Source organism: Protopterus annectens, chromosome 8.part0 (assembly GCF_019279795.1).
Source record: "Protopterus annectens isolate FY-2018-M chromosome 8.part0, PAN1.0, whole genome shotgun sequence".
Lineage (NCBI taxonomy): Eukaryota > Metazoa > Chordata > Ceratodontiformes > Protopteridae > Protopterus > Protopterus annectens.
Genome location: NC_056741.1, coordinates 521,791,174 through 521,809,794, shown reverse-complemented (window position 1 = coordinate 521,809,794; position 18,621 = coordinate 521,791,174). Strand labels below are relative to the sequence as shown.

Genomic DNA, 18,621 nt, shown 5'->3' with positions numbered 1-18,621 from the left:
AGGTTATTATGCAATGAAAAAGTTCTCAGTAATTTTGTAGGAGTAGGGCCCTACAGCAGAGCTCCTGCAGTACTGAGGTCATAAGAAGTGACCACAGGCTATAATGCAATGCAAATTCTCAGTAAATTTGTAGGAGTAGGGCCTTGCAGCAGAGCTTCTGCAAATTGAGGTCAGTTGTCTTGACAGCAGGCTGTTATGCAATTAGGGCTTTGTGGAAGAGCTTCTGCTGAATCGTGGTCAGAAGTAATGACTGCAGACTATTATGAAATGATAAAATTCTCAGTAAACTTGTAGGAGTAAAGCCTTGTGGCAGAGCTCCTGCAGAATTGAGGTCCAATGTAGTGACCGCAGGGTAGTTTGCAAAGACAAACGTCTCAGTAAACCTGTGGAAGTAGGGCCTTGTGGCAGAGCTGCAACCGTATTGCGGTCAGTTTTAGTGTCTGGAGACTAATATGAAATGACAAAACTCTCAGTAAACATGTAGGAGTAGGGCCTTGTGGCACAGCCCCTGCAGTTTGGAGGTCAGATGTACTGACTACAGGCTATTAAGCAATAAAAAAATTCTTAGTAAACAATTTGGAGTATGGCCTTGTGCATAACTCCTGCAGTTTCAAGGTCAGATGTAGTGACTGCAGGCTATTATGCAATGACAAAATTCTCAGTAAACTTGTAGGAGTGGGGGCCTTCTGGCAGAGCTCCTGCAGTATCGAGGTTATATAGTGACCTCAGGCTACTATACAATGATAAAAGTTTCAGTAAACGTGTAGGAGCAGGACCTTGTGGCAGAGCTGCAGCAGTATCAAGGTCAGATGTGGTGACTGCAGGCTATTATGCAAGGACAAAAATTCTTAGTAAACTTGTAGGAGTGGGGCCTTGTGGCAGAGCTCTACTGTACTGAGATCAGATGTAGTGACCACAGGCTACTATACAATGCAAAATGCACAGTAAACTTGTAGGAGTAGGGCCTTGCAGCAAAGCTGCAGCAGTATCGATGTCAGCTGTAGTAACTTTTGGCTATTATGTAATGACAAAATTCGCAGTAAACTTGTAGGAGTAGAGCCTTGTGGCAGAGCTCCTGCAAATCGAGGTCAGATGTCTTGACCACAGGCTGTTATGCAATTATGAAATTCTCAGTGTATACTTGAGGAGTAGGGTGTTGCGGGACAGCTCCTGCAGTAGTGAGGTCAGATGTAGCGACTGCAGGCTGCTATACAATGACAAAATGTATGTAATGACAAAACTATCAGTAAATGTGTAGGAGTAGGGCCATGCAACAGAGCTCCTGCAGTATCGGTGTCAGGTGTAGTGACTGCTGACTATTATGCAATGACAGAATTCTCAGTAAGTATGTAAGAGTTAGGCCTTGTGATAGAGCTCCTGTAGTATCAAGGTCAGATGTAATGACCGTTGGCTATTATGCAATGACAAAACTCTCAGTAAACTTGTAAGAGTATGGCCATGTGGAAGAGCTCCTGTTTTATTGAGGTCAGATGCAGTGACTGCAGGCAAATAGTATCATCAGATTAAAGGCACAGCCATGGGGGCATCTTTTGCCCCCATGTATGCCAGTTTATTCATGGGTTTATTTGAGGTGGAGTATCTTTATAAAATGGATTTTTTTCAGCAACATGTTATATATGATTTAGTCTTTTTATGTGAAGGAGGGCAAACTTTGGTAAAGTCTTTTATTTGTGAACTTCACATTAATAGGTTTGGTTTAGCCTTTGATGGGCTACAATGTGGAGAAAATGTTTTTTTGGATGTGGAATTAAGGGGTGACAATGGAGAGTTAATTAAAACTAGAATTCATAGGAAATTTGATAATATGAACCATTATATGGATGGTAGAAGTTGTCGCCCCCCCCATTTGATTAGAGCTCTGCCCTATAATGAGTTACTACGCATTAGTAGGTTGTCTAATGATACTGATAATCTTGCCCAAGAGTTAACTAAAACTTGTGAGATGTTTAAACAAAGGGGATATGAAGTTTGTTCTATTCAGGCAGCTATTAATAATTTATTTTTGAATCAACACTATGTTCCCTTAATACCTGAAAGAAATTATACTACACTGATTAAAACAATAAAGTGCGAGGGGACTGGATTAGCTCAAAAAGTATTTTCTGTGATGATGTATAATTTATTTGCTGATAAGGTGGTAGACATTATTATGTATTATTGGAATTATTTATTACAAGATAAAAACCTTTACGCACTTCTGCCACAGAGACCAATAGTTTCTTTTAAGAGAGACAGAAGTGTTAGAGACATGATTGTACATGCTCAGTTTCTACCACCTACACAGCCACTAGATGTACAACTTCCTAATTTTGGGTTGAGACCATGTGGGCACTGTTTAAGTTGTAATTTTACTGTACAAACTTTCCATTTTATAAATAATGTGTTCAATCCATGTGATGCTTTTACTTGTGATACAGAAGGAGTTGTTTACATATTAAAATGTGAATGCAACTTGTTTTATGTGGGTGAAACTAAACAGAGTTTTAGAATTAGGTTCCAAGAACATTTAAGGGACATTAAAAACAAGAGGATAGAAAGCCCTTTGGCATTGCATTTTGATACATATCATCATGGTAATAATAATAGTTTAAGCGGTAGTATTTTAGAGAGCATGAAAGTTTCCTCGGGTATGTCTTTAAAAATAGGTTGCTTTATAAGGAAGTAATCTTTAGTTTGAAATTTGGAACGTTGTTTCCTAAAGGTCTTAACAAGGAATTGAATTGGAAATTGTTATTGTAATTGTGTTTATTACTTTTGATTGGTATAAAAGTATATATTGTGGGTCTATTTTTTACTCTATCAAAGGCTTTATGTTCGAGGTGCTAGAGGAGTGAGAAGCTTCTTTTAATACATTTTTGGATCTATTGGCTACGTTGATTTTTTATTTTTTGGAGTTTATTTGTTGGTTGTTAAATATACAATGACAAATCTCTCAGAAAACTAATAAGAGTAGGGCATTGAGGCATGGGTCCTGCAGTACTGAGGTCAGATGTAGTGACTGCAGGCTACTATGTCATGACAAAACTCTCAGTAAACGTGTAGGAGTAGGACTTTGCGGCACAGGTCCTGCAGTATCGAGATCAGATGTAGTGACTGACCACTATTATGTCATGACAAAACTCTTAGTAAACATGTGTGAGTAGGGCATTTCAACAGTCCTCCTGCAGTATCAAGGTCAGATGTAGTGACCTAAGGCTATTATGCAGTGATAAAATTCTCAGTAAGTTTGTAGGAGTGGGGCCTTGTGGCAGACCTCCTGCTGTATTGAAGTCATATTTAGTGATTGCAGGCTACTATGCAATGACAAAACTCTCAGTAAACTTGTAGATGTAGGACCTTCCGGCACAGCTCTTGCTTTATTGAGGTCAGATGTAGTGACTGCAGACTACTACGTCATATCAGGTAAACCAAACGTGTGAGCTGTAGAAAGCACAAGTCCAAGGCTGACAATAAAAAATGTAAATTTAATGAAGTAAGCACACGTTTTCGGAGAACTCAATGGCGCTCCTTCCTCAGACAAAAAAGTTTTACATCTCTGAATAACAACCACATTTTTATACAATCAATTATGCTAATTAAGTGTGTTCAAACTAACAAATCACATTGACCCATAAGGGGGTGTGTTCCTATTACTAGCACCAGCAAACAAAGTACTTTCATCCTAAAAGGTGCAAGTATAACAAGCTAAAATCCTACTGCACCATAATTAAAAACCAATACAAAAAATATTATTATAATCTTAAATAATCGTCGATCCAATTAACGTCTCATTAAACCTATAAGCTTAAAACCATAAAAACAATAAAAACAATGAAAACATATGTTCATCCTACCCATATTATCTTTTTAAAGACAAATTCTTTAAGATACAACTAATAGACATATGGTCATTCAGACCTGGGTACACATAGGCGGCTGTGCGAATCTGCCAGAAAAGTTCACAGATTTCCAAAAGATTTTGCCAAGGACCACCTCTAATGTCACAATCAACTTTATTTACAACTGTAAACTTGAAAAAGACTACTACGTCATAACAAAACTCTCAGTAAACAAGTAGGAATTGGGCTTTGCAGCAGAGCACCTCCAATACTGAGGCCAGATGGAGTGACCACAGGCTACTATAAAATGACAAAACTTTCAGTAAACATGTAGGAGTAGGGCCTTGCAGCAGAGCTCCTGCAGTATTGAGGTCAGGTGTATTGCTGCTGGCTATTATACAATGACATAATTCTCAGTAAACTTATAGGAGTAGGGTCTTGTGTTAGAGCCCCTGCAGTATTGAGGTCTAATTTATTGACCACAGTCTGTCATGCAGTGACAAAACTCTCAGTAAACTTGTAGAAGTAGGGCCTTGCAACAGAGCTCCTGCAGTATTGAGGAGAGGTGTAGTGACCGCAGGCTACCATGTAATGACAAAACTCTAGGTAAACATGTAGGAGTAGGGCCTTGTCAGGTGTATTGACCTCTGGCTATTATGCAATGACAAAATTCTCAGTAAACCTATAGGAGATGGGTATTGTGGCAGAGCTCCTGCAGTATCAGAGTCAGATCTCATAGCTGCAGGTTATTATGCAATGACAAAATTCTCAGTAAACTTGTAGGAGTAGGCTTTGTGGTAGACCTCCTGTAGTATCAAGAGCAAATCTGACCACAATCCGTTATGCAATGACAAAATTCTCAGTAAACTTGTATAAATAGGACCTTGCAGCTGAGCTCCTGCAGTACTGATGTTTGATTTATTGTCTGCAGGCTGTTATGCTATAACAAGATTCTCAGTAACCTCGTAGGTGTAGGGTCTTGTGACAAAGCTCCTGCATTATTGAGGTTAGATCTAGTGACCACAGGCTGTTTTGCAATGACAAAATTCTCGGTAAACTCATAGGAATAGGGCCTTGGGAGGGCTTGTGCAGTATCATCTCTGTTCTTTGAAGGAAGATAGTGACTGAGTGATAGATGTTTATTTGGTTAGTTATGTATTAGTTGGAAAATAGCATACATGTCAAATGTTTTGTATGATCCCAGAAAATAGGAAAAGAAAATTGAGCAATTGGTGTTTCTTTTAATATAGGGCTCATGATTAAACCCAGTGAAAAGAGATGTGTTATATATGAGTAAAGAACCATATATGCAACTGTAATGACCCTCCTTGAACCCACCCTATACTAGGTATTACTCATCACTGAGGAACACTTACTACTGACTTGTATTCCACTTAGACATATTGTATATAGTGTAAATACTGACTGTAATGTCAGTTGTATAAACTCTGTACTTATCCTCACTATCTAAATGTGTTGTCATCATAAACTTCCATCCCAGTCCTGTTTTATTTACTGATAATATTACTTAAATATGTTTTTTCTTAAGTATTGTTAAACTTTGTTAATTACTTCTTCAAACTTTACTTCATACTTTGTAACTCTGTGGAGCTTTTCTCCCCAGGACTCTATTGAAAACGGACACCTGTTGTCCAGTCGGACTATCCTGGTAAACAAATGTTAAATAAATAAAATAAATAAATATGGAACTCTGTAAATAATGTTTTTATGTTGTAAAATACACAGAAGATGAAAAAAGTCAGTTGCAACTGTCCAAATAAGCACCAAAATAAATAAATAAATAAATAAAACAACCAACAACCAAAAATGATGAACTGGTGTAACTTTAATCCACAAAAACAAATAAAATCTTCCAGTAAGCACTTTCATCTACAAATAGACTTCTTCAGAGTGAATGAACAAAATCATCCAGCAGTAATGTAATAGTCTCATCAATTAAATATAATTGTCTAATTAACCCAATTAAATTAAATTAAATGAAATACTGCTTGCCTTAATGCCTCAACTTCCTTCTTTTCAGAAATATTCTAAAATTATCTTTTTCTTCTTCATTTAACCTTTCTTTAAAATTAGACACACAGTCTAAAACTAGAAACCTAGGTGAACCTTCACATTTGGTCATGCAGTAGTGCTTTCCCCATGCATTATTTGTATCAGCCTTATTTATGGCGTGAAAATGTTCATAACCCTTTTATATATCTCCATAGTAGTTCTCCCAATATAATATGCAGGACTTAATGAACGTACAGATAAGTACACCACAAAAGAAGATTTACACATATAAGAACCTTTTTACTGAAATTTAAATTTTTTTTATAAAGAAATCTTTAACATCTATTTTTAAATAATGACAAAATTACAATTAATACATTTATACATTCCTATTTCTTAATATTATCCTTATTAATAGGTTCATAGGTATGTACTAGGCTAACGGCCCTGGAGCATATATAAGCTTAGCCTAAGGAGATTCCCTGGCATCATGCCGCCCAAAGTTAGTTCCCAGTGCTCCTGTCAAGCAAGGCCACTGAAGTAATCCCTGGGGTGAACTTCCTATTGCCCATCCACTCGTCAAGATTTTTCTTAAAGAGGGCTAGTGAAGTGCTCTGCTTGACGTGAATATGAAGTTTGTTCTAGAGTATGGGAAGTCTCTAGGTTAGGGACCTGTCCTTCCAGCATGTTCTATTTATTGTGGTAATGAGGTTTAGGTCTCTGGAGCATGTGGCACAGAGGGCCTGGAATTTCTTTAGGTATAGCATATCTAGCAGCTTTAGGTCAGACATGGCTTTGTAGATCAAGCAGAGATCACATCTAAGTAGGTTATAAGAGACAGAGTATAGCTGGAGTTTTTTGAGTCTATCTATGTAGGGCATGTGTCTAAGGCCTAAGATCCTCTTAGTGAGGTATATTTGTGGCCTTTCCAGTTGTTGTAGGTGTCTAGTGAGGTACATACCAAATGAGGCATTGTATTCTATAATAGGTCTAATGAGGGATGAGTAGAGAGGGATTATAACCTCTTTCTTCCTGAATGACAAACCTTTTGTAATGAGATGTTCCACATAGAAGGACTTTCTGACTACAGTGGCAATGCGGTTATCAAAGGAGAGGTTGATGTCAACCTGTGTCCCCAGGTCTCTTTCAGACCTTCATTGTTTAGTGGACTACTGCGTATGTGGTAGTTCATGGGCACCAAATTTTTCCCAAATTAATGACAATGTACTTTTTGGCATTGAGCCTAAGGCACTAGTTCTGGAACCAGTCACTGGTGTCAGTGAGGCCCTTTTGTAGAATGTCAGCATCTGTTGGAGAATCAATAATGGCTCCCAGTTTACAATCATATGCGAATTTGGTCAGCCAGAGTCCCATTGTGTTGGCTTGAACTTCAGAGAAATAGATGCCAAACAAGAGAGGACCTAGGACTGATCCCCGTGAGACACCACTTGTAACTGGTCAGTACTCAGATATGGAGTCTGCTACATTCACAGTGTGGGTTCTATCAGTGATCCAGTTAGCAACCCATCTTATGACATAGAGGTTTATGCCTAGTTTAGTGAGTCTATCTAATTTGCTCTGAAAAATATTTTTTTAATTTCTCCCTCTTTTGTTAATAAAAATTCTCTCTTCTCCCACTATTTCTCTGACATCTGGGAAGCTACTAAATTTTCCAATTTTCTTTTACAATTTCTTTAATATAATTCCCATCCACAGAATATTGTACCAACATTCCCATTTTATAATTTTTAGCTTTAACATTCATGGATTCAGTATTGCTCATTCTATTTCACCTATTTTATTTCTTAAAATTTTTTATTAATTAATTACTGAGAAAGCCTCTGTATATAAATTTAGATCATAAAGCAGTTCACTCTTTTAAAAAAGAATTCATCACAGTCAGTTAAATCAATAAGTTTCTTTAGTTTTGCCCGCCATAAATATAGCTGATACAAATAATGCATGGGGAAAGCACTATTGTACGATCAATTGTGAAGGTTCACGTAGGTTTTTAGTTTTAGATTGTGTGTCTAATTTTAAGGAAAGGTTAGACACAGAAGAAGAATTAGATTGGAAAGAATACTGCTGGATAATCAGGTTAGATGCCAGCAGATATCTTGGGCTTAATGAAAAAGATAATTTTAGAATATTTCTGAAAAAAAGGAAGTTAAAACATTAAGGCAGGCAGCATTTAATTTAATTTAATTTAATTTAATTTAATTTAATTGGGTGATTAGACAATTAATTGACGACAGTATATATTATTGTTTGGTGATTTTGTTCATTCTGTCTGGCGAAGTCTGTTTGTAGACAAAAGTGCTTACTAGATGATTTTATTTGTTTTTGTGGATTAAAGTTACACCAGTTCATCATCTTTGTTTTTCATTTTTTTATGTTGTGTTAAGTAAAGGACCCCTACTCTTTTCAATAAGTATTGTGCAATATTTTATAATCCACCTGAGCTACCACCAACTCAGGCACATGGGCCTCAGTTTGATGTCTCATTTCAGGTGTGTAAAACTCACCGACACACACTTACGCTGTACTGCAGTCAGTACTGGAAAATAAATCCAACTACCTGGTGTGGGACTAGAACCCTCAACCTTCTGTTGAGCTACTGACACTGCCATGTACACTTTATGCTGAGGACCATGTGTTGATGACCATAGTATCCTCAGTAAGCAAGATTCAAACACTATTTAAAATCTGCCATTCTGACCACTAGTAAGGCAAAATTCATGTTTTTTTCTAATGCAAAATATTAAACAAAGTCACTCTTACAAATTACATCTGATGTCTTGATGGAGGACTCCTTACAAATGACATGTCATGTCTTGATGGAAGAATCCTTAAATTAACAAATCATTTGAGTATCTAGGCATTTTGTATGACCCACCTTCAACTTCAGGCTTCACTCTGAGACCCTGAAAGCCAGTGAAAACAAACAGCTAAATCATCATCATCATCAGCCCCCTTTTTCCCATTTTCTACATGGGGTCATGGAATCATGTTAACTGTCCCCATCTCTCTCGATTTAATGCCACACTTCTGCCTTCTTCAACACTCATGCCTGACTGTCGCAGATCTTCTTTCACACAATCCATCCACCTCTTTGCTGGAAATCCTCGTTTCCTCTTACCTTCTTCCTGTCTGTCCCAAATCTCCTTCACCAGATTGTTTTCTGCTTTCCTGCACATGAGTCTGAGTCACCATAATCTGTTCTCTTTGATCTTTTCTGCAAGTGGAGCTACTTTTGCTTCTGCTCTTATGTCCTTATTTCTTTGTCTGTCCCACAGTGTGCATCCTACCAGCCTTCTCAGGCACTTCATTTCCATCACGTCTAGCTTCTTCATCTGCTCTGCCTTTATTATTGCCCAGATTTCTGTACCATACAGTAGTTCTGGTCACACCATTGTCTTGTACACCTTACTTTTCAGATTCTTTGGCATTCTTCTGTCATAGACTACATCTGAGAGTCTATGTAAGTTTGCTGCAGCCCCTCTGATTGTAGCTTTGACCTCTTTACTCAGACTTCCCTTTTCCTCAACAACCCCTCCCAGATACTTGAACTATTTACCTGTTCCACTATCTTCCCTTCTATCTCAAGTCTCAGCTTCTTCTGATTTCCCCAGTTTGTTGCCATTACCACTGTCTTATCTGTGATTAGTTTTCTCCCATGTGCCTTCAGTTTTGCATTCCATTCCCCTATCCTTTGCTGAAGTTCTTGCTCAGAGTCTGCCTGTAATGCCACATTGTCTGCATACAGTCACTTTGTTGATCTGTCCCCTCTAACCCATTTGCTAATGTAGTCCATCACCAGTATGAGCAGCAGTGGGATGAGAGCTGAACCCTGGTATACAGCCACTCCCACTGGGAATCCCTCTGTGAGGCCGAACACTGTTCGTACTTGAGTCATTGGGTCCAAGTACATAGCCTGTACTAAAGCTAAGTGTCTTCTGAAAATATCCATTAACCTCAATTTCATGACATACTTGCTTATTGTCTAAGGTGTTGTAATTATCTAAACAGGAGATGGATTTTAATTGTTGCAGCAGCCTCCATTTCATTGAATGCTCTCCACAAGTGCTCATAAACAAAGTATACCGATGGATGATAAAGGAACCAAATGTTAGCATCAGTGCATGAGTCTAGAAAATGTAAAGTAGTTGCTAGTCAAATAAAGTGTAGCTATATTTCGCAAGCTGCAAAAATGGACCATTGCTCTTCTCAAGCTTTTAAACATCCAATTAGAGAAAACTATTACAACTTTAAGTCTAGTCAGTCTAGAGCAGACACTGTCTTTAGACCTAGGAGCTGTTTGAATAGTGGAGTCAGAGTACTTGTTAGCTTGTCCATATCCATTTGAAGTTCTTTTCCCTTGGCTCTTCACAAAATTGATTACTTCACTCTGTCCAGACCTGCATTATGCAGGCACCTGACAGAAGCGGTAACATATGGGTCTATATTAGATAATTGTATCTTCAAAAGTTCGACTGTCATATGGCCAACACCTTATGATCAAACTTTTAAAAGTTCAAAAATCTAATAAAAAAAATAAACTACACAAATAACCTAACTGAATGTTTCAAGCTTGGAAGCACAAACAACAGCTGCTGAAGGGAAAACATTGGAGATATTCTTGGCTGGTTGACTAGACAGTATTTATTACTTACCTCTGCAACAGGGATTTTCTTACTAGAATGAAGTCATGCAAATGCAGCAATGTAGGGAAGAATGGAAGAGGGGACTGAGTGGGGACAAAAACTTGCAGCTTCTCAACAGCCACAGAGAATACAATCAGTAGTATGAATAAAATGTAAAAATGATGGCAGTGTGAACAGGTATGACATCATGGATAGTATTATTTTGCCAGCGGGGTTTAACATTAAAAACATAAGAGTATTACTTCATTGGGGAGGTGACAATTTTTAAGTGACATTTGAAGCTCTACTTTCCTGGGAAAAATTATGATTGAAGATGAAAAGGGAAATACAGTAGCAACATGGAAAGACTTTATTATAGACTACAGTTAAAAGGGAAAATAAATGTGCTGTTTAGGACTTTAGATATGGGTAAGCACAACTTAGAACTGTTTTATTTTTTACTATGAAGTACAGTAAATGAAGTTAAAAAAATTGTGATGAAAGAATTAGGGGTTGGGACATGTGGGTAACAATGGAAATTAAGGATGGAAAAATTCAACATATTTAAAATACATTAATTGTGAGTGGTAAGAGAAGATTTGTTAGGTACCAAAGCATAACATGTCTGTAGGGATGAAAAGCGTTTAGTAAAAGACTGTGACAAAAAAACTGTGATTAATGTAGGGACAGGGGGCATACAACAAAAATGTAAGCCTTTGTGTAGAAAATGTAATGAATTTGGACACTTTTGGTTTAACTGTCCAATATTAGAAAAGGAAAGAGTAGATGAAGAGAAATGTTCAGAATGAATACAAATAGTACAAAAGTTTACTACAGGAGATGTTGCAAAAGAAGGTAGTATAGGGAAGGGGATACTGAAGAAAGGTTAAAAAATGAAGAGGTTGTTAGGTAACAGTTCAAATTGAGGTTATTAATGTGCAGGAAGAAAAAGGTTTGCAATTTTAGAAAGTGAAGAGGAAGAAGAGGGAGAAATTGGGACAGGAGATGAACAAGAACAAGATAGTGAAACATCAGTTGGTAGAAGAAAGAAAAAAATAAAAAAGGAAAGGGGTGACATAGGAGTTTTAGAATTAAATGTGAAATAACATTAGACACAATATAAGAGGTTTGGTGATGGTGAAATTGTGTAAAATATAAAAACAAATGCAAATAGGAAAAGAAAGCAGGCAGCATGGACCAGCCAGATTGTTTGGTCAGTAGGAAATGACACCCATTCTAGAAAAGGAATTCTAATAAAAAATGAAGAAATGAGAATTTTACATGTAACAATAGTAGTAGCAGGAAGGGTAGTGACATGCTATGAGAATGAGACAAAATATATAAGATTAATAGTGATGTAAGAATATAATATGACTGAGGAAAAAAACAGTTGTGCTAGTATGTCAATAGTGATGGTAGGATATTTTAACTGTAACCCGAGGAAAGAAAATGTTAAAAGTAACACTGGATACTCAATATTTTAGGGGAATTAATACAATATGGAGATTTAAAAGTAGGAAAGAATAGAGGAAGAACATATAAAAGGGGAATTTTAAGAGTAAGACTGATTATTTAATTTACTCTAAATACATAAAAGAAATAATAAGGGAGTACAGATGGCAGAGTTTTCAGATTCTAGAGCAGTATGGGCTAGAAGAGTGGAAGACAGAGAAATAATAAGGTAGGGGAAGGGATAAAGAGATTAATTGCTGTGTTTAAAAAGATGGAAGAAATGGATAAGTGAGAAAGAAATATTAGGGAAAGATCATATGACAATGAAACCATTTTATGAAAAATGGACACAGTGGTAGCTAATGTCTAAGCAGAAGTATAAAATTATACTTCAAAGTACAATAAAGTCTAAAGAAAAGAAATAAAATGGAATATAAAGACATTTTACAGCATTCTAAGAAAGAGATAGAACAAGGAAGTGACAAAATAAAGTCAATAGAAAAAGAGAAATATGAAAAGCATGAAGGAAAAAATTAAAATGATGTCATATAGGGAACGATTTTTCTGAAAAGAAAAAAGTGGAAGTTCCCCCTTTTTTAGGAAAATAATTAAAACTGAGAGAATGAAGTTTGTATCCTATCTTAGATAGTAAAGTAGATATAAAATACAAACAAGAAGACATTATGGTGGTGTAGAGAATGTTATAGATAAAATGTATGAAAAAAAGAAATGGCTGGACAAGAAGAATGGAAATTGAAAAAAATCTGAAAAGGTAATGTTTTTGAAAATGATATTATAAATGAAGAATTAGAGAAGTTTATAAAAGAAGGTGAGAATGAATTGGCATCAGGATTGGATGGCAGAAGATATGAGCATTATAAGAAAATGAATGAAGACAAAAAACATTTTGTAAAACTAAATGAATGGATGAAAGAAAGTTTAATGGAAAAGGATGCATGCAGTGTTGTGATAACATTTGTATGGAAAAAGGATGAAAGAAAATATATAAAAAATTGGAGGACTATGTTGCTAGGGAATATTGAGTTGAAATATTTATGAAAATACTACAAAAAAGAATGGTGAAAGTATTGGACGAGGTATTAAGAAAAGAGATTTATGGTATAAAAGGAGGAGATGTGAAATGAATATTAATTTGTAGTGAAAGAAGTAGTACAGATGATACTGAAAGAAAATAAAGAAGTAAGACTGATAGCATGTGATGTAGCTTAAGCCTTTGATAAAATGAGCCATGAAGCAGTGCGAGAGATTTTACAGGAATATGGCATAGGAAAACAATATTAATGTAAAAAAGAAATACTATGAAAAATCTTGGGTACAAGTTATGATCAGTTGAAGGATGGGAAAAAATAAGTATTAAGAGAAGAGTAAACAAGGATGCCCAAAGAGTATGTGCTTATTTATATTAGTAATGAATGCCGTAGTACAATCATATGTATGAAATGAAGGAACTGGAAGGAAATGTTATATTACCAATATGTATGACTTATGCAGATAATTTAATTCTAATAACAAAAAATAATGGATGGATAAGTGAGGTTGTATTACGGATTGGAAAGTTTTCAAAAATGTCAGTCTGCACTTAAACAAAATGAAGTGTAAGGGAATGGGTGAGATAAAAAAATAAATGGAATATATTTTGCAAGAAAGAGTGGCACAATGACACAATGGATAGCACTGTCACATCACAGTAAGAGGTTCTCTGGTTCAATTCTCAGCTAGGGTGAGTCTGTAAGTCCTTCCTGTGTTCAAAAGGGGATTTTTCTTTCTGCTCTGGTTTCCTCTCACATTCCAAAGACATGCAGTAGATGGATTAGACACTCTAAATTGGCCATTGATATGAGTGTGCATGTGAGTGAGTAGTATGACATAACAACTATGGCAGGGCTTTTGATACAATGGTGTGAAAAGTGACCGTAGATGATTGTCACTGTCACCCCATGTGTAAAAATGGGAAAAGGGGGTTGTGGATGGAAGGATTTCACAAGAAAGGCAATAAAGATTTTGGCAGTAACATTTAGTGAGTATAAAATTGTAATAAGTCAATGGAGAGAGAGCATACATCTCAACCTGTTAGTGCATGAAATCTTGACAAAGCCTGACAAGATGGAGGGTCAAAGGCCTAAAAATAGGGACAGATTTTAAATATCGCTCTTATAAACTTAGAAAGTTGCTAGAGCAACAGGGTTGCGGATAACATACATTTTCTGAAAGATTTGAAGTCTAAAACTCAAATGTTTGCCATTATTTTGTGACTTAAATCCTCGGATCATCCCAGTGATTTGTCAGATAACCACAAATTTTATGAGGAATAGACCAAAAATATGAGGCGAAAATTTGGACATTCTGCAAAAATCTGGACAGTAGAGAGCTATGACAGCAATACTGGAACAAGTAAAAAATGTTAGCTTGGTGGAAAACTTTGTATTTATTATTTCAAAAAAGACACACATGCTCAACTTATATATTAGGAAAAAATAACATATTTAGGGGTAACATCTGTTTCCCACTCAAATGCAGATTTTTTTTTAAATTTAATTTGGCACTCAAAGCTGAACCTGGTGAGAAGAAGGATGATTTCTAATCAAAAAGAATACAATTTGAATTAAAAAAAAATCCAATGGTAAATTTAGCATTTCTGCATTTATTTTGGGCAAAATAAAATAAAAACAAAAATAAATGATAGGCTAGATGCTATATGAAAACTATAAAAATGTATATGAAACAGGAGCAGAATGGAAGAAAAAGAATATGACAATAAAATTATATAATTAATGTTAAAAGTAAGTGAGAATGATGAGAAAAGAAAAGTATGATATAACATGGTTTTAGATTTTTTGGTGTACCCATGGAAGAAATTAAAAGGAAAAAATGAAAGTAGAAAAAAGTTTGAAGTTTTTATGAATCAGATGATGTTTTTATGCAGAATTTTATTAGACAAGTTACTTGTAAAAAGAAAAATTAAATAACAGGTGATAGAGGAAAGAAGATATGTTGACTGAAGTGAAGAATAAACAAATAATTTTCAAATACAGACATTTGGGATAAGTTTAAAAATAAATATAGATGGAAAGGATTTAAATGTATAAATATGAATTTGAATATGACATTATGTGGGAAGTATGATAAAGCAAAGAAATGTGATATCAGTAAATGGGATAAAGCACTGTTTGTGACAATATGGTGCTGTAGGAAAATATGTTCCTGACCTGAAATATTCTGAGGGATAGGGTCCTGACCCAGAGACTCCCCAGACTCTGGAATAGACTGCCCATATATGTCAAGCAGAGCGCCTCTTTGGCCCTCTTCAAAAGGAACCTTGAAGATTGGATTGGAGAAAGGAAATTCACCCCGGGAATCATGTCAGTCGCCCTGCTAGACAGGGGTCCAGGGATGTAAATAGTGTGGGAAGAAATAGCCAGGGAATTGTTATGGCTAGGCTTGTATAGGCCTTAGGGCCGATAGCCTAGTACCAACCTATGAACCTATGAACCTATGTGGGAAGTTATTATATAACAAGAAAATGGAAGAGAGTAATGTGTTAGCTGAAATCAGATGGTTGTGCAAGAAAGGGTGGGGTTGGGTGAAAGAGGGTAAGTATAAAAGAAAAAAGAATTAAAGAACTAGAATTATTTAATTAATTTCTTTTGAGATGATAACTTGTAGATAATTTTAAGTATGACTATAAAAAATGAGTGTGCAAATACTTGATTTAAGTTTTCTATATGGTATAAAACAAATGTAAATGTAAATAAAGCACACCTACTCTTTTTATAAGTGCCATTTTCATGATAGTATTTTGGTCTGCAATTTATAACAGAGACATTTCTTTCAAATGCAGAATGAATATAACTCTGCCACTTTTTAGATGGTACATCAGTTGGGATTTGTTCAAAAAGTAGTTCAACATCTCATGTCTTAGACGTTTGGTTAAAATCACACACACACACACACACACACACACACACACACACACACACACACACACACACACACACACACACACACACACACACACACACACACACACACACACACACACACACACACACACACACACACACACACACACACACACACACACACACACACACACACACACACACACACACACACACACACACACACACAGACACACACTCACTTTTGAAGACTCTAAGAGATACACAATGAATAAATGAGATTAATACTTGGAACTGAAGAACTTTATCTTGCAGCAAATAGAATAATTCTGAACAAGTGGAAACAAACACTGCTAACAAAATTTACAATCTCAGAATTCAAGTACAGCTTACAGAAAACATTCTTTTATAGTAAATGTGTGATGGAGTATGGCATCTGCGATGGTGCAGCGGTAGCGTTGTTGCCTCACAGCAAGAGGTTCTCCCATTTGATTCTCAGCTGGAGTGCGGGGAGTGCCTTCTGTGTGGAGTCTGCATGTCCTCCCCATAGTTGGGTGGGAATTAGAAAGACATGTGTAAATGGGCATACCTTCGTTGAAGGTTGAACGTCGAGCTGGCACCTCGGCGTTCGTGAAAATCTACTGCCAATCATTAGCGGACCGGAGTTCTGCTGTGGTGACCCCTAACTGGGAAAAGCCAAAAGTCAAACAACAAGTGTGATGGAGTATGAAATATGCAGAAGGAAGTTCAACAGACTTGTAACTGCATGTTTCAAAACATGTCATATGACTGTGATTCTACATGTAATTAGACAGCTGAGCATGGCACTTACACTACAAATGATGCATTTTTAAATTAGTATTACATATTACTATCATAGAATGACATGCTACAAAGAATGCTACTTGTGCGGTTTAAGGGATGCAGGTATGGCAAATGACATTTAAGAGAATGCTTCCAGCCCCATCTAGTAACTCACATTCCTATTGTAATTTTTTTCTGTTCTAACAAAAACAAGTTATTCAGTAATGTGATTAACTAGCTTAGGAAAAGCAGCTTGAAAAGTTTTTGCCCCTTCTTTGTTCCTTCAGTATCATAAGCTTTGTAACAGGCATTGTTGTATATTCACTGATGAAATGCCTCTGGAATCTTCTTCTAACAAATCTAGTACCATGTGCTTTTTCATTAAATATTGTTAAAAGACTGGAAAATTTCCATAAAACGAGTACAATGGGGGCATGTATGCTTATGCATTTTAGGTAATATTGTGACAGTTTGTGTCTTTTTTATGAAGGGCTGATCTCATGCACAGACTGTTTGAAATTATCTAATCTAATGGATACATTTCATACCATCTCTAACACACTTTTATAATGATATTTTCCATGGCTATGCTTCATTTACATGTTTATTGATAAAGGCACCCAAATATTCCTCTAATAAACAGTGTCTTTCATGAAATTCCATTGCACAGTACATCACATGCAGACACTGTTCAGAATCAACCAATAACATCCACTGTAATAAATTGATTTTCCCAGTGAACTTGCAGTCCTCTTAACTCTCTCCAGCAGAAGTGCTTCAATATATATAAACTGGCACACAGTGAAGAGACAGTTACAGCTGGCACAGCTAATTAGCTGCTGTTGCTCAAACTTCCATGAAGAAGAAGACAAAACAAGTGTAAAAGTAAGTTAACAGTCATGTTTATGTTTTATAGCTTTCATAGGCACTAAGGAATGTTTGCTGTAATAAAGCTACAAAACAATGGACAAACTTTTGTTTCATATAATTTTTGTTAAAAATTACCTTCAAGTACAAATAAGTAAACAACTGTTACACATTATTATTAAAGGCTTCATTGTTGGGAGAAAACAACTATCTGGCTGTGACAATAGCAAGATACTTGAAGTGAATCAGAAAACTTAAAAAAAAACAAAAACAGTTGTACCTCATTGCCTTCCGGTATGTGAAAAGTGACATTGTTCTATGAGCATTGTTCTAAATCGGATAAGCTTAACATTTTATAACTTCATGTCACTCACTTATCAACTGCTGGGAACCCATATGAATGCATCAATTGAACTAATGTCTGTCACTATCTCATTTTAGCCTGATATTATAATTGCATCTCATTGCATTTTTTTGGTTATTCATGCATTACTGCCATACTACTCAACGTCTTAGCTCAAGAAATCTGGACAAAGCCTAACAAAATGGGGGGGGGGGGGCAAAGGCTCAAAAATAGGGACACATTTTAAATTTTGCTTGTATAGACTTAGAAAGTTGCTAGAATAACAGGATGTGTGTTAGGATGCATTTTCTGGAGGATATGAAGTCTAAAACTGAAATATCTGTCATTATTTAATGACTTTAATGCTTAGATCATCCCAATGATTTGTCAAAAAAAAAAAAACACAATTTTTGCATGGCACAGACCAAAAATATGAGGCAAAAATCTGGATATTCTGCGAAATCTGTACAGTTGAGAGGTATAATTAATGCATCAGCTTAAATTAGTCATATGTCAAACTTGTTATTGTTAATGTTTTCCATTTTGTTGTTCAGGCACTACCAAATTGCTTACAGCTTCTTGTAATTGTCACATTCCAATGAATAGTTTTTTAATGCCTTGATTTGTCTGTTAATAACTATAATATATATGGATATACTTCTAAACCTCAAAAATCATATAACCGAACTTCATTTTCACAAGACGAAAATTGCAAAAGCTGAAATACCAGAACAGCAAAT

General features: G+C 36.0%; 1 protein-coding gene across 2 annotated transcripts in view; it reads left to right on the top strand.

Annotated features, from left to right (window-relative positions):
* The first annotated feature begins 17,472 nt into the window (after positions 1–17,472).
* LOC122808904 overlaps positions 17,473–18,621 on the top strand; it is a 1,046,088-nt gene continuing 1,044,939 nt past the window's right edge. Inside the window, exon 1 of one of the 2 annotated variants that reach the window (XM_044080021.1) lies at positions 17,473–17,556. The gene's annotated coding sequence lies outside the window, so the exon portion shown is untranslated. The remainder of the gene's footprint in view (positions 17,557–18,621) is intronic. The other variant, XM_044080020.1, reaches the window with a different exon arrangement.